Here is an 18230-nt window from a genome sequence, read left to right as displayed (position 1 = left end):
GGGAAGGTTCTTAATTCCCTGTAAGTCTTTTTATTGAAATACAGCATACATACAGAAAAATGCAAAAATCTTAATATATTACAGGGCTATGATTATTTTGCTATGTAACTACCGTACAGGTGATAAAAATACGTTACCTGTGATGGAGGTATTCACATTGCATTTTACAGATTAGACAGACTCAGCAAGGTGAAACAGCTTGCCCAAAGAATGCTGGTGAGGATTTGGAGAAGGGGGGGCCCTCCTACACTGTTGGTGGGAATGTAAATTAGTCAACCATTGTGGACAGCAATATGAAGGTTCCTCAAAAAACTAAAAATATAAATACCATTTGATCCAGGAATTCCAATCCTAGGAATTTACCTGAAGAAAACAAGATCCCTGATTCAAAAAGACATATACATCCCTACGTTTCTCGCAGCACTATTTACAATAACCAAGATTCAGAAGCAACCCCAGTGTCCACCAGTAGATGAATGGATAAATAGGTGATACATATACACAATGGAATGTTATTCAGCCATAAGAAGAAAACAAATCCTACCATTTGCAACAGCATGGATGGAGCTAGAGGGTATGCTCAGTGAAATAAGCCAGGCGGAGAAAGACAAGTACCAAATTATTTCACTCATTTTTGGAGTATAACAACAAAGCAAAACTAAAGGAACAAAACAGCAGCAGACTCAGACTCCAGGAAGAGACTAGGTGTAAGGTTGGAGGTACCGGAGGGAGGGGTGAGCACATCCGACACTGATGACCTGTCAAAGTCCCCCGGCTGCTGCCCCCTCCCAACCTGAAAAATGTGCCTTAGGCTAGCCAATCCTCGCACAGCTGTAAATCTATGCTCTGCCTCCCGCTACCTTCTTTAAAAATTCCCCGCCTGTCTGGTTGCTCGCGACCTCTCCAGGCTGTATTATCGCAGACTGGTGACCTCGCCCTGGATTGCACTCAAATAAACTGCCTGGCCTTTTGTTGCCTCTTGTCGCCTGCTTGTTTCGGTTAGAATTTATCTTACACTAGGGATTACCAAGGGGAAGGGGTTGGGGAGGATGGTTGGGGAGGGAGGGAGAAGGGGATTAAGGGGCATTATAATTGGCACTCACGATATAGGTAGGTCATGGGAAAGGCAGTATAGCACAGAGAAGACAAGTAATGACTATAGCACCTTACTATGTTGGTGGACAGTGATTGCAATGGGGTGGCGGGGTGTCCTGATAATATGGGGGAATGTTGAGACCACAATGTTGCTCACGTGAAACCATAGCAATGCCAACCTTAAGTAAAAAAATTAAGAATTAAAAAAATTTGCATTTGAAATCCCTTCATAAGCAAATTGATGGGACTACTTTGGATTCATTAAATAATCTAACACTGTAATTGCCTTCTCCAACTATTAAAAAAATCAGGAAAAAAAGCTTGCCCCAAGTCACATAGCTGTTAAGTTACAGATTTTAGATTTGAAATAACACCTACCATTTGGGCTGACGTTTTCCCCAGTGGACGTGCTCAAGGAGCAGATAGAATTCTGCTCCTATCCCCACACCTCATTCTCCCTCGCATCTTTCTACTCTCCCAGCAACCCTCTTACACATCTTTTTTTGTCCTGTTAGTTACTTCCCACTATCTCCTCAATATAAGTGGTGTCCTGATGGACCAAATGTCCAACGTTTGACACAGTCATCATCATAAAAACACTCGTTACAGCTTAGGTGATTAGGATTTAGAACCTCGGCAAATTCATTTTAGCCTAGCACAGTTACCATCAAGAGACCTGTTTATGTAACCGATCCCTTCCATCATCTTTTGCATGGTCTTACGGACTTTTCTTTTTTCCCCTGCTGACTCTGACTTCTTAAAAATCTGAAGTGCAACAATCAAGTGGTGACCTTGCCAACGATGAACCACTGTTAGTGTCGTAACTCTCCTTCCCCAGCTCTTGGACTTCTGCTCTCAATTCTGGCTATAGGAATTGTTACCCGCAAGGCACAACCCTATGGCCCTCCAATAGTTTTCAGAGCAATAGTCTTCAAATTGATGGTGTGTTGTTTTCTAAAACAGATCAGCTTGAGAACACACCACCACCGCTTTCACAATCATCCTCCCATTTTACAAAAGACAAACCTCTCAGCCAGCTTCTACGGTGCCTTGCCCCAGTGTAAAAAACTTGAGGCCATTAAGCAAAGGGACTCTTGGAAACGCTGATAACTCTAATGATTGGATCATAAGCCCTAATGCAAGTCATTTCCAATTCCTTGTTTTGGAAACTAAGCTATATGTAAAGGCTGGTAGACCATTAAAAATAACTGAATGATTTTGTGATTTTTGGCATATAACCTAGAGTTAAAACAAGTGAGGTCACTTTAATAAGACTTCTATTTTCATCCATTTATTTATGTAAACAAGTATATCTATAAAAATGAAAAGTAAGAATGGAGTAGTTGGGGAGAAAGAATTTTCCTTTACCCTTAAAGATTCTACTAGCTGTTCTAGGAATTAAATCGACATGAAACAGATTATCAGGTAAATAAATAAATAAATAATACATATGTTGGGGTGATGAGGTTGCTCTCCTCGGTTCTTGTCCCTACCACAACAAAGAACTGAAGGGCAGAGACACAGTAGTAAAGCAGAATGAAAGTTTTATTTGAATATGCTTTAAAGGAGAATGGGCTACAGTCAAGGTAGATAAAGGCAGGTTTACTTGCTTATCTGGAGTAGGACAGAGAGAGTGAAGGCTTACGCTTAAAGACTGGAAATGGAATAGCACAGTGACAGACACCACTGGAAGAGCACAGAGACGGAAGTGTAGTAAGGTGAGCCGTAAAAAGTCTTTTGAAAATACACACTCCAAGAAAGGAGAGTGTGGGCATTCTCAGAGAGGAGGAGGTGTGCTTAAGGGCTTTTAAAGCTTTCAAGAATGGGATAAAGGTAAAGGGTTGGGGGAGGGAGGTGTAAGCTTGTCAACTGGTCTCATGATGATTATCTCCTGAGTGACAATATGTCATTGTCTATAGCCAGTCCTCTAGGTAATTCTGTAGGACAAACCTTTTGTTCTTCTCTAAAATAGTGGCTACTCCCAAGTATTGGGAACACATCAGTTAAGACTGCTTGCCTGCCTTAAGATAAGTCATTGGCTGATTACCAAAGAATGTTAGTCTGACTTCCCAATTCCCTTTCATAAGTGGAATCTTAGCCTTAAGATAAATCCTTCTTGTTCCTATTATGCTAATCTCAGCATTTTTTAGGAAAATTAATTATAATGCTTCTCCCTTGTCTGTGCTATCTCACCTGCATTAGATAGAGCAAGTCTCAATCAAGGTCATCCCAGATTCAGGGCATGTGGAATAAACTCACATTGCAAAGGGCATTGAGTCCTTTCTGGCTGTCTGGCTTAATCTGATTAACTCTCTGAGTTCTTGGTGGGCCCCATCCTCTCCTCATCCCACTCAATTCATATCTGTCTTTCTGCCTAACACATATACTTAAAAAAATAAATAGATTTTCAGGAGTGTTACAGGGAGGAGTCTTTCTCATTTCTCCTCCAGGTCACACCAACAAGGAATACAAAGCAAGATGAGAAGGATAGAGACAGTTTTATTTAGCAAGGAGAAAAAAAGTACACTCTCAGAGAGACAGCTGAGAGGTCAGGACCAACCCTGTATATCTGAATACTTGTTGGTTTTATAGGAGAGTGGGAGGGGTGGGCTAACAGGTTCAGATCACATAAACACTCGCTCTGGCTCTGCACATGCTCTCTCGTAATGCATACAGGAAAACCCACTTGGGAAAAATTTTAATGACCACGTGAAGGGCCAAGCTCCCTGAACACATCTTGGTGTCAGCCTTGGGAATTTCCTGGCTCTGTCTTACTGCTGATTTTAGGCAAAGAGTGGGTATAAACCCACTTAGAAAGGTTACTGGCTTCCATCTCCCCTTCCTGCAGCTCATACTTACCAACTGCCTATTCTAATAAGGAGGAAAAAATAAAGTTTAATTAAGTGCACAAAACTGAGACTTAAATGACTGAAGCAGGTGGTTTTCATACTTCTTAGACAAACATACAAAAATCTGTGAGGAATTGACAGGACAAAGAAAACTTATGTCTGGGATCTTCAAATAGTAGGGAATTCTAAGCAGGATTTGGACTGGGGTAGTAAATTAGTAAAAGTAACAAGGTTGGTTTACACAGCAGGCTCTGAATGCCCTGTCTGTGGAGGTAAGGATGGCCACCTCTTGGTACAGGTAGGGTACCTTTTACTTGGAGATTTATTTCCTGCTTTCTGGAGAAAAGAGAGGGTCAAAGTGTTCTTCTTGCACTAGGTGTTTCTTAAGTAACTTTAATTCAAAATAATCAATATGTTTTGTCAAGGTCAGGACAGCCTGTCCTTGGCCCCCACAAAATTGATGTAGAACTATGTCCATTCTAAAAATAAATAATATTCACCCACAGGTAAAATAATTAAATGGAAAAAAAGAGAAAGAAAGAAGCCCCAGCCCAACTCACTTTTTTTTTTTTTTTTTTTTTTTAGATAATTATTTTTTATTGAAGGGTAGTTGACACACAGTATTACATTACATTAGTTTCAGGTGTACAACACAGTGATTCAACATTTATATACATGATAATTCTAAGTACCAGCTATCACCATACCAAGTTGTTACAATATTTTGACTATATTCCTTATGCTATACATTACATCCCGGTTGCTTATTTATTTTACAATTGGAAGTCTGTACTTTTTCTTGGTTGTCGTTGTTAGGGCATCTCTCATATTTATTGATCAAATGGTTGTTAACAACAATAAAATTCTGTATAGGGGAGTCAATGCTCAATGCACAATCATTAATCCACCCCAAGCCTAATTTTCGTCAGTCTCCAATCTTCTGAAGCATAACGAACAAGTTCTTACATGGAGAACAAATTCTTACATAGTGAATAAGTTACATGGTGAACAGTACAAGGGCAGTCATCACAGAAACTTTTGGTTTTGCTCATGCATTATGAACTATAAACAGTCAGTTCAAATATGAATACACATTTGATTTTTATACTTGATTTATATGTGGATACCACATTTCTCTCTTTATTATTTTTAATAAGATGCTGAAGTGGTAGGTAGATACAACATAAAGGTAGAAAACATAGTTTAGTGTTGTAAGAGAGCAAATGTAGATGATCAGGTGTGTGCCTGTAGACTATGTGTTAATCCAAGCTAGACAAGGGCAATAAAACATCCACGTATGCAGAAGATTTCTCTCAGAACAGGGGGGGTGAGGTTCTAAGCCTCACCTCTGTTGATCCCCAATTTCTCACCTGATGACCCCCCTGCGACTGTGCCTGTCTTAGGTTGTTCCTCCCTTGAGGAATCTTACCCGTCTCTGGCTAACCAGTCATCTTCCGGGGCCATACAGGGAAATGTTAAGTTGGTAAGTGAGAGAGAAGCCTTATTGTTTGAAATGGTTAGCTTTTTATTCCAACTCACTTTTATGTTTAATAAGTATCAAAATTTGTACTGTACATTATTCTGATGAGTTGTGTAATAATAATAGTTGTAAGTTTTTTAACATGATTACAGAAATGTTTGTAATTCTATAAATCCATTTATACATTTTAATTGCAGAAAAGGGTAACAATTAAAATTTCCAAGCATATATTCCAAGAATATATTCCAATAATATTTTCTGGGGAAGCTGAATGGAAACAAATTCAAGGAGAAAACTGAACAACATAAAATTAACAACTGTTCAGAATGTGTTTATTTTTTTAAATGGATGCTGGTGATGAGGGGGAACAGAATACTGATGCCAAAACATGCCACTTCAGCATGTGGATAATTTTGAGCTAAAGGCAATGGAGGTGTAACAGACACAGGAAGATTTGTTTTTTACCCCTCCCTTAACCGCCTTAAAAGAATTTAGACAGAGACCCCCATATGAAGAAGAGAGCTAATACCAGAGGTAACTTTTTACATCAGAAAGACTTATCTGTGTACCAAACATTTGTTTACAAAACATTTGCTCTCCCCATCTTCCTGTGAATTGTCTCTCTCCCCTTTTAAGTCCCAAACTCCTACTCCTTCTCCTTAGCTCAAGATGGCAAGTCTCAGTTACTTGTCAGGGAGCCTCATATCTTTGGGGTTCCTACACATATGAAATTAATTCTTTTTCTTCTGTTAATCTGTCTTTTAAGTCTGTCAATTAAATTATTAGACCAGCAAATAACCTAAAAGGAAGAAGTTTTCCTCCCCTACAGTGGGAATCGACTTTTTCTGGTATTTAGAATTAATTGGATGTATTTAAACTAGGTTATTTTAAAATATCAATATATACTTCAGATGAAAACTATGTGATGGGGTGTGTGAAAATTTATAAAAGGAACCTCACTGACATGTATCAGAAGGCCAACATGGGAAGATGTCACACCCACCACTCCTTGTAAATCTCAGAGTCCCCAGGAAGGAAGAGACCGACACCAGCTGTGTTAGCTACTTTACTACCCTGAAAGAGAAAGGATGGTTTCTGCTTTCTACCTTCCTACAATTGTTACAACTCAGTCAGCAAGAAGCCACAATATGAGGGACTTCCAGTTTACTCCAATGGACTATTTGCTTAGAACAGCCCTCCCAACTCTCCCCCTTTCTCTGTAAAAGATTGATTTTCTCCTTTGTTCTCTGGACATACCTATGGTTTTGGTATACCTTGCATGTCCCAGATTGCAATTCTCTGCTATTCATGAATACATTTTGCTGGTAAAATAATTAACTTTTATTTTCAAGGTTAATAGATTCATAGTTTTCAAAATTACTTTAAAGAATAGTTTGAGAACAATAGGTTTAAGAACCACTAATTCAGAGAGCCAGAATATTCTTGACTACATGAGGTTGGGTATCTTAAGCCTCAGAGAAAAGAAAGCATCAGATTCTGAGAAAGACTGCGGCAATCTTCCTGTTAATGCTCAAAATTGCCTCACTTTTATTAGGTAGTTGTATACCCAGGCCTATACTCCAAGGAGAACAGTGTTTGAGAAGTGGGAAGAAGAGAAAAGCCCAAAACAGAGGCAGAGAAGAATAGCCTGAGAGGTAGGGAGAGATCAAGTTTAAGAGATGTCTCAGAATCCAAGGGAAACAAGTGATACAGATAGGAAGGATAATGGGAATTTATTGCTTTTGGCTACCCACTGTTCCTCCCTGCTTTGGAGAATTTCTTCCTCCTATTGCATCTGATTTAATAGCCACTAATTTAGGTACTGCGTTTCCCAGCCAACAGATGGGTGAATGACACAAGACATGCCAATTGGATGCTTCCTTCCCTGAGTTTAAATTATTAATATAGTTATCAAAAGAATAAAATCAGCTGGATTCCATGCTTTTCATCATGAGGTGCATTTCACTAGCACTCTGCCAAGGCTGTCAAGCAATCTCTGCTATTAGGACCCCCTGAAGGCACCTGGTTCCTGTCCATTCCATGCCCTGCCTTCCCTTTTGTGTCCTACCCTTTGGTACACCATAGACCTCCTGGAAAACTTTTTTCTTTGGTTAGACAGAGCCAGTTTTTGTTGCTTGCAGACAAAGAATCCCAGTAGACACAAAAGCGTAAGAACTGTGTCAGATGCTGCAGGAAGAAGAGTAAGAGGAAGTAAATCACAGAGAACTCTAAAAAAGAGGTAATGAAGAGAAAAAAAGTCAAATTAGGATTGTGTACTAAAATGTGAATGCGTTTTTTCACATCTCTCTGAGATGATTCAGGTATTGCATAAAATCTAAGAGCAGTGATTAGTTTGACATAACTATGGTCTATTTAGATTTATATCAATGATAAATCCAGATGTGACCTTGGAACTGCTGCAGTCATTTTGGTTCCAAAATGAGGATGAAACAACAGAGGAGGATAGAGCCAAGAGAGTACAGGAAAGTAGAGACACTGAGCTTGGATTGTCACAATATATCTGGAATTTGCCCTATCTTGGGCTTAGATAATAAAATTTCCTTTTTGCTTAAGGCTTTGAATTAATGTTTTCTGATACTTGTAGCTGAAAGCACCCAAATTGATGGAGACATGCAATAGTTTTTCAGAAGCAGCAGGGAATTTCTGCAGAGGTGACAACATGTAAGAGGTTCAGAGGTAAGAGAAGAAGGTTGTTTAAAGGAACGTCAGGTGGTTTGGTATAACTCTAGATCAGATTACCTATGGGGAAGTGTAAGAGATGAGGTCTAAGAGATAAGTAAGAGATAAGATAACTAAAATAGCTTAGAGTTTATCCTGAGGAAACCAGGGAGACACTCAAAGCAAGATTATGCCATGATCAGATGTGGATTTTAGAAAGGTCATTCTGGTAGTAAAGGGAATGAGGTGCACAACTGGAAGCAGGGACATTTGTTAGGAGGCAGTAGCTGATACCTTCATCATGGACTAGAGAAGACACACTTTTAGAAACACTTAGGACCAGAATTGGCAGCACTTGGTGATCCACTAGATGTGGAAGAAAAATAATAATAAGAGTAAGGGTTGAGGGGGAGAAAAACATGATTAAAAAGAACCAGAAGTGAGTATTGTGTTAGGGAAACTAAGATAAGAACAACTACTATTTTACTGGTCATCCACCATTTGCCATACTTTAGTAGTATTCATGCTCTTTAACCCCCACAGCAGGAACTTTTGGATTTGATTGACACGAAGGTTATTGGTGACCTTGTGGAGAGCTGACTCAGTGGAATGATTAATCCTGAGTCAGATGACCTGGATTTAGGAGTGAACAGGAGATGAAGATGTGAAGAATCAAAGAGCAGACTTCTCAAGAATATAGTAAGGAAAAGGAAAGTAATGGGTTAGGGGCTTGAGGGAAAGCAGGTGGAGGGAGAGTTTTTCACTATGTGGTAAATTTGAACGTGAACATGTGCTAAGGGGAAGGGTCCAGTGAAAAAGACTGGAGATAAGAAAGCAGAGAGAATAATGGAAGGGATTCTCCTTGTGGCTGATATTTACTAAGGATTTAAATAAGCCCTAGTATCTTAGTCCATTCAGGCTGCTATAACAAAATAGCACAGATTGGGTGGTTTATAAACAGCAGAAATTTATTGCTCACAGTTCTGGAGGCTAGAAGTCCAAGATTAGGGTACCAGAATGATTGACTAAAGGGCCGTCTTCCAGGTCACAGACTTACTGTATCCTTGCATAGCAGAAAAAACTAGAGAGAGCTCTAGAGATCCCTAAATCCCATCCTTGATGTTCCACCCTCATGACTAAGCACCTCCCAAAGGTGCCACCTACTAATACCATCACATTGGGCATTAGGACATATGAATGTTGGGGGACACAAACATTCAGATCATAATACCCAGTCTTTTTGCTGGGCACAAAAATGGACCAGCTATGCCCTCTAGCTTCAAGGTTCACAGACCAGAGAGCCTAGTGTAGAACAGGAAGAATGCAAGGGGAAGAAGCGGAAATAGATGAAGAGCAGGCAGGTGGGAGGTGCCTCCTAGGAGGGAGGAGGGCATGCCCCCCTCTTGATCATTAGGTAGAAGGGATGAGTTCCCTGCCCTGCCTTACTGAGCATTTCATTTCAGCATTTGGCAGAAGTTTCTATAATCTGAGAGGAATGTGGTCAGGTCAGAGAGATGAGGAAATATCCTCTTCTGAAGTCTCTGAGTCTGTTTCGGGACTATCACAGTATTTTACTTGATGACACTTGCTGCTTGCTCTAGGTTGGGGTTCTCTGAGAAACCAAGAACAAAACAAAGGTCAGGTTTCCAGAAGACCCATATGCAAATCAGGGCAATAAAGGGGCCACCCTGGAAACTCACAGCCAGGAGAAACAGCAGATAGGCCTATGTATCTTACCCATATGAAGGAACCTGAGGCAAGATGGTGAGGAGAGGTGCTTGCCCGTACCCTCTAGCATGGCCCTCAATAGGGCCTCTCAGACCCCTTGGATCCAGACCCCTCGTCAGTCAGAATTCCTAAAAGGATGGGGAGACCTCAAATCCAGGAGCTCATGGTTTGGTGTCTTTCCATCCAGTAGTGTGGCATTCATTCAACTAATACTTACTGAACCTCTACTACATGGTACATTGTGTGTTAGGATGCTGCGGGATACCTTGAACAAGATCTTGGCTTCATGAACTAATCTTCTAGTGACTGGAAATAAAAGTCAGCTAGGTCAGGCATAGGATTTCCAAGCAATTAGTCTTTCTTGCAGGAGATTTGTATGATGCATCAACCCATCAGATCTAACACAGCTGTGGAGGTCAGTAACCCACAGTATCAATCATGTAGAATGGTACCTCTCTGCTTTGCCACCCCAGGTCTTTTTCCATGCCACAGAAGGATGTTTGATTGTGTGCACAATCTGAAAACTTGAAGGTATTGAGGGGTGCAGGGGAAACCCTCAAAAAATGGAAGGATAGGGATCAGTGGTAGATGTTCCAGCTGCCCCAGCCTCCACTGGGACAATTCTGAAGTGTGGTTTTCAGTTTTTCAGAGGATTTCTTAGATGGATTGACCCTACTTGCCCATTGTATTATATAGGCTTTTCCCCCTTTTCTGTCTCATTTCCCCACTCCCTTCATTCTGATTCCTAGAATCATCTCCCAAATAAATTACCTAGACTCAAGTCTTATTCTCTGACTTTAGAGGGACCCCAACTATGACACTTACCATCTAGGTATTTTTCTTTAAAATTTTTGAAATGTTTCCTTTATAAAACTAGTAATGTGCATCACTGTAACTTTTGAAAATACAAAAAGAAGTAAATAGTCCTACTACCTAAGACAACCACTATCACCTTTTAGCATGTGGTAAAGTATTTCCTACATTTGTGTTTATGGCACAACTAAGTTATTGTAATCTAAACTACTATATTCTATTTATTTGTGATTTAATCACAAACATTCAGTTTATTCTCGATGCCTGCAAATACAGGAAAAACAGATTTTTTAAAAATTTAATAATGGGAGCAAGAATGTTTGGAAAGTAATGCAGACATAAACCAAAACAGGTTGAAAGATGTTACTTTAGAGATGGCATCTTCCCATGAAGTTTGTATCATTTTAATAGGCAGACCTGGAAAGAGGCAACATTCCCAGAGCATTAATAGCAAAGGCATATTGGCAAGAAGAACCAGGGTGTGCTTAGCCAGTGGGCCACTACAACTGAATAGCAGGTTCATGCAGAACGTTGGTTACTTGGTCAAGAAGTTGGGACTTTGCGGTGATAATAAAGGTTTCTAGACAGGAAAAAATCATAATTAGAGGAGTACATAGGGAAAATTAAATGGATAAAATATACAGAATAGATGGAGGAATGGTTAGAAATCAGGATGCAGCAGGATGCCAAAGCTTATATAGTGAGAGTCTGAATTAGGGTGCTACTTCATTACTGGAATATGGTGAAGTAACTTCTGGATGGTGAAAAATTGTCATCTGGGAAGCTGATCCCTGTCTGCACGTAAAGTCAAAAGGAGGAAGCAGTCTTCCTCTGAGTCCATCAGGATAACAAACTCCTGCAGTTAAAACTCCATAGTTAAAACTCTGACAAACCATAACCTGTCAGAGTGGACCTAGGAAATCAAGCTATTAGCATCATTTTAATGACAATGACTAAAGGAACTGATATGTTATTAACTGCTATGGAAGGAAGAGAATCAGTGGGTAGGGCCCCTCTGATAGGGGGCATATGGCAGGGTTGACAGCTCAACTAGCTTTCCTTTAGCCAGAGCAAATTAGTTCACGAACTTTCATTGCCTTTTCCCTGATTCCATACACATCAAAGCAAAGTTCTTGGTAACATTTTGCCTCCTATCTTCCTTCATGCCAGGAAGAGAGTACTCTGAAGGACAGGCAGGAACATGCCCATCCTTGAAAAGCACTCTTTTCATGGTGAATTAATATGTTGTTTTTTCTAATTTATGTAACAGTCCTTTTTGAGTATGTAAATGCTAGAAAACTCCCCTGAATTAGGATTCTCTAACAAAACTTGAGTTGAGGCTTAGGCCTTGGGCTGCAGTGACCAGGCAAAGTCTTGCTTGCCCAGGCATCCATCCTGCCTCCTTGGCTGCTGTGTGAGGAATAGTTAGGAAACTCTTTTTTTTTTTCAATATATATATATATATTTTTTTATTTTGCTATCATTAATCTACAATTACAGAAAGAACATTATGTTTACTAGGTTCCCACCTTCACCAAGTCCCCCCACATACCCCTTCACAGTCACTGTCCATCTGCGTAGTAAGATGCTGTAAAATCACTACGTGTCTTCTCTGTGTTGCACAGCCCTCCCCATGCCCCCCCCCACACTATACATGCTAATCATAATGCCCTCTTTCTTTTTTCCTGCCCTTATCCCTTCCTTCCCACCCATCCTCCCCAGTCCCTTTCCCTTTGGTAACTATTAGTCCATTCTTGGGTTCTGTGATTCTGCTGCTGTTTTGTTCCTTCAGTTTTCCTCTGTTCTTATATTCCACAGATAAGTGAAATCATTTGGTACTTGTCCTTCTCCGCCTGGCTTATTTCACTGAGCATAATTCCCTCTAGCTCCATCCATGTTGTTGCGAATGGTAGGATCTGTTTTTTTCTTACGGCTGTGTAATATTCCATTGTGTATATGTACCACCTCTTCTTTTTCCATTCATCTACTGATGGACATTTAGGTTGCTTCCATATCTTGGCTGTGTAATATTCCATTGTGTATATGTACCACCTCTTCTTTTTCCATTCATCTACAGATGGACGTTTAGGTTGCTTCCATATAGTGCAGCAATAAACATAGGGGTGCATCTGTTTTTTTCAAACTGGAGTGCTGCGTTCTTAGGGTAAATTCCTAGAAGTGGAATTCCTGGGTCAAATGGTATTTCTATTTTGAGCATTCTGAGGAACCTCCATACTGCTTTCCACAATGGTTGAACTAGTTTACATTCCCACCAGCAGTGTAGGAAGGTTCCCCTTTCTCCACAACCTCACCAACATTTGTTGTTGTCTTTTTGATGATGGTGATCCTTACTGGTGTGAGGTGATATCTCATTATGGTTTTAATTTGCATTTCTCTGATGATTAGCAATGTGGAGCATCTTTTCATGTGCCTGTTGGCCATCTGGATTTCCTCTTTATTTTTTTTATTTTTATTTTTTGTAGATAATTATTTTTTATTGAAGGGTAGTTGACACACAGTATTACATTACATTAGTTTCAGGTGTACAACACAGTGATTCAACATTTATATACATGATAATTCTAGGTACCAGCTATCACCATACCAAGTTGTTACAATATTTTGACTATATTCCTTATGCTATACATTACATCCTGGTTACTTATTTATTTTACAATTGGAAGTGTGTACTTTTTTTTTGTTGTTGTTGTTGTTATTGTTGTGAGGGCATCTCTCGTATTTATTGATCAAATGGTTGTTAACAACAATAAAATTCTGTATAGGGGAGTCAATGCTCAATGCACAATCATTAATCCACCCCAAGCCTAATTTTCGTCAGTCTCCAATCTTCTGAAGCATAACGAACAAGTTCTTACATGGAGAACAAATTCTTACATAGTGAATAAGTTACATGGTGAACAGTACAAGGGCAGTCATCACAGAAACTTTTGGTTTTGCTCATGCATTCTGAACTATAAACAGTCAGTTCAAATATGAATACTCATTTGATTTTTATACTTGATTTATATGTGGATACCACATTTCTCTCTTTATTATTATTTTTTTAAATAAAATGCTGAAGTGGCAGGTAGATACAAGATAAAGGTAGAAAACATAGTTTAGTGTTGTAAGAGAGCAAATGTAGATGATCAGGTGTGTGCCTGTAGACTATGTGTTAATCCAAGCTAGACAACGGCAATAAAACATCCACATATGCAGAAGATTTCTCTCAGAACAGGATGGGTGAGGTTCTAAGCCTCACCTCTGTTGATCCCCAATTTCTTACCTGATGGCCCCCCTGCAACTGTGCCTGTCTTAGGTTGTTCCTCCCTTGAGGAATCTTACCCATCTCTGGCTAACCAGTCATCTTCTGGGGCCATACAGGGAAATGTAAAGTTGGTAAATGAGAGAGAAGTCTTATTGTTTGAAAAGGTTAGCTTTTTACTTCTTTGCAGATTTATGCCCTGTGGCTTCTATGCCCAGCATTTGTCTTGAGGTATCTTTACCACTTGGAAGAATTATGATACTCGGTAAATTTGATATGAGGCACGAATTCTATTTAAGGGTTGTAATTAGGAAGGAAGAAGAAAAGCTATAGAAGTAGCAGGCGGAAGAAAATATGGGAAGATTGATTATTTCTTTGACATATCTTCTTGTAGAGTAACTTCAGCATGTATAGGTTTTAAACTACTAATTAAATTGTGCGCACACATTAACATAATATGAGTATAGTTACATAACCAAAGCATACCTGTAATTACCAGCCATCTCCAGTAACCAAGAAAACCAGTTAGGCACCTTAGTCATTTGTGAAAACTTATCTATGATATGGTGGATATTGTCCAACTGAACTTGAACAGTCTGAGAGAAATCAGACAAATTAAAACAACCCATTCCTGGGGACTGTTCACATCCCATATGTTCTTTTAACAGTAAATAGTCTGTAGTTGTAAGATTTTGGAGCGCTACAATTTGCACTTCTTCTAATTCTTGGTTGAGTTCCAACAGTATAGATCCAGTCAAATTTGTTGTTTTACTGTATGCACAGGCCAGCTTAGATATGTCCTTCTTCATTCCCATGGCAAGTCCAGGAACTGGTGGGATGAGTGCATCTACAGCTGTAGCAGTGCGTGGATCTTTGTTGGGGTTTTTTGATGATCATCTTCTGGCATGAGTCTTCAAGAGAGTGCTGATGTTGGAAGTTCTTTTTCATATCGTATCTTAGTTCATTTTCGGGGTAGCCCAATTAGGCTTTGATCCTCTGTATAAACACAAATAGACCCTTTGCCTACACTTTTATATGCCCTTTATACCCTTGTGTAGAACTCATTGGAGGTCTCCACACAGGAACTGCCTTTTTTTTTTTTTGTATCATTAATCTACACTTACATGATGAATATTATGTTTACTAGGCTCTCCCCTATACCAGGTCCCCCCTGTAAACCCCTTTACAGTCACTGTCCATCAGCATAGCAAATGTTGTAGAATCACTACTTGCCTTCTCTGTGTTGTACAGCCCTCCCCTTTCTCCCACACCCCCATGCATGCTAATCTTAATACCTCCTTTCTTCTCCCCCCCTTATCCCTCCCTACCCACCCATCCTCCCCAGTCCCTTTCCCTTTGGTACCTGTTAGTCCATTCTTGAGTTCTGTGATTCTGCTGCTGTTTTGTTCCTTCAGTTTTTCCTTTGTTCTTATATTCCACAGATGAGTGAAATCATTTGGCATTTCTCTTTCTCCGCTTGGCTTGTTTCACTGAGCATAATACCCTCCATCTCCATCCATGTTGCTGCAAATGGTAGGATTTGCCCTTTTCTTATGGCTGAGTAGTATTCCATTGTGTATATGTACCACATCTTCTTTATCCATTCATCTGTCAATGGACATTTAGGTTGCTTCCAATTCTTGGCTATTGTAAATAGTGCTGCGATAAACATAGGGGTGCATTGGTCTTTCTCATACTTGATTGCTGCATTCTTAGGGTAAATTCCTAGGAGTGCAATTCCTGGGTCAAATGGTAAGTCTGTTTTGAGCATTTTGATGTACCTCCATACTGCTTTCCACAATGGTTGAACTAATTTACATTCCCACCAGCAGTGTAGGAGGGTTCCCCTTTCTCCACAGCCTCGCCAACATTTGTTGTTGCTTGTCTTTTGGATGGCAGCCATCCTTACTGGTGTGAGGTGATACCTCATTATAGCTTTAATTTGCATTTCTCTGATAATTAGCAATGTGGAGCATCTTTTCATGTGTCTGTTGGCCATCTGTATTTCTGTTTTGGAGAACTGTCTGTTCAGTTCCTCTGCCCATTTTTCAATTGGATTATTTGCTTTTTGTTTGTTGAGGCGTGTGAGCTCTTTATATATTTTAGTTGTCAATCCTTTATGGGATCTGTCATTTATGAATATGTTCTCCCATACTGTAGGATACCTTTTTGTTCTATTGATGGTGTCCTTTGCTGTACAGAAGCTTTTTAGCTTAATATAGTCCCACTTGTTCATTTTTGCCTTTGTTTCCCTTGCCCGGGGAGATATGTTCATGAAGAAGTCACTCATGTTTATGTCCATGAGATTTTTGCCTGTTTTTTTGTAAGAGTTTTATGGTTTCATGACTTACATTCAGGTCTTTGATCCATTTGGAGTTTACTTTTGTGTATGGGGTTAGACAGTGATCCAGTTTCATTCTCTTACATGTAGCTGTCCAGTTTTGCCAGCACCATCTGTTGAAGAGGCTGTCATTTCCCCATTGTATGTCCATGGCTCCTTTATCATATACTAATTGGCCATATATGTTTGGGTTAATGTCTGGAGTCTCTATTCTGTTCCACTGGTCTGTGGCTCTGCTCTTGTGCCAGTACCAAATTGTCTTGATTACTGTGGCTTTGTAGTAGAGCTTGAAGTTGGGGAGCGAGATCCCCCCCACTTTATTCTTCCTTCTCAGGATTGCTTTGCTATTCAGGGTCTTTGATGGTTCCATATGAATTTTTGAACTATTTGTTCCAGTTCATTGAAGAATGCTCTTTGTAATTTGATAGGGATTGCATCGAGTCTGTATATTGCTTTGGGCAGGATGGCCATTTTGACGATATTAATTCTTCCTAGCCAGGAGCATGGGATGAGTTTCCATTTGTTAGTGACCTCTTTAATTTCTCTTAAAAGTGTCTTGTAGTTTTCAGGGTATAGGTCTTTCACTTCCTTGGTTAGGTTTATTCCTAGGTATTTTATTCTTTTGGATGCTATTGTGAATGGAATTGTTTTTCTGATTTCTCTTTCTATTAGTTCATTGTTAGTGTATAGGAAAGCCACAGATTTCTGTGTGTTAATTTTGTATCCTGCAACTTTGCTGAATTCTGATATTAGTTCTAGTAGTTCTGCAGTGGAGTCTTAGTTAGGAAACTCTTAAGGATAAACTTGGGGTGATAGTGACTTAGATAAGGGTGGGAGTAATAAGGTGGTGGGGAAGTAGTCAGATTAAGGTTACATTTTGAAGAGTGAGCTGACAGGATGGCTTAGATGAGCAGTGTGAGGGAAAGAGGAATAAAGGTTGTCTCCTGGGATGTTGACCTGAGCAGCTGGGCAGTTGCTGTTAGTGTCCTTTACTAAATGGGGAAAATGCGGAAAGCAGTATATGAATGGTAGGGAGAAGAGAGTTCTTTTTGGATAAGTTGAATTTGAAGTGTCTGTAAGGCATAGAAAAGGAGAGCCAAGTAGGCTTTTGGATTTATCAATCTGGAGCCCAGTGCTCATTAGGTCAGTTGTAAGTCTGGGGAAAGGAAATCCCAGGACAACATACCTCTAAAAACCTAAATCAGTCAAAGGGAGAAATAAAGTTTACAATCTGTTTATTGCTTACAAACTGCATTTCTGGGTCTTCTATCTTTCCTGCTCCAGCAGAAGCAAAACTGGCCTTCCCCTCACCTCTCAGGTACAGATAAGCCCTCCTTGCCCAGGTAATTACCCACTAATGTGGAGATGAACTTCTTTCTACCCCTGAGGAATGATACAAATGCACTAAAGCCATACTTCTTTCCACCTCTGAACACCTATGGATACGCAGATGTACTAAAGCCAGGTGAGATATTCCAGAAATATTACAATTTTATGGACATCAGGACTGTACGAATGATGTCTAAGGCCTTGACAATTGATGAGCTCACCTAAGGAGTAAGTAAAACATGTGAGAAATGAGGACCAAAGACTCTATTCTACATGGCCCTGTGACATTTCGATGTTAGGAAAAGGACCCAGAAAAGGAACAACCAATAAAATGAAAGAAAAAACAGGAGAGTGCAAAATTCTGGAAGCCAAAGAAAGCTTTTCAAGGAGAGAATGACCAACCAGCACAAATGCTCAGAGAGGTCAGGTGAGATGAGGACTGAGGCTTGACTATTGGATTTGGCATAATGGCAGTCACTGGAGATCTTGACAATAAAGGCTTCAGTGAAGTGGTATAGACAAAACTTGATCAGAACTGAGAAAAGAACTGGAAGTGAGGATGTAGACAAAGTGCATATAGGAATTTTGCTCTAGCAAGTGGGACAGTAGTTGGAGGAGTAATGAAGATAAAGGTGAGATTTTATCCCCCTG

The sequence above is a fragment of the Manis pentadactyla genome, chromosome 4, assembly GCF_030020395.1.
Source record: "Manis pentadactyla isolate mManPen7 chromosome 4, mManPen7.hap1, whole genome shotgun sequence".
Taxonomy (NCBI): domain Eukaryota; kingdom Metazoa; phylum Chordata; class Mammalia; order Pholidota; family Manidae; genus Manis; species Manis pentadactyla.
This window is presented reverse-complemented; position numbering follows the sequence as displayed.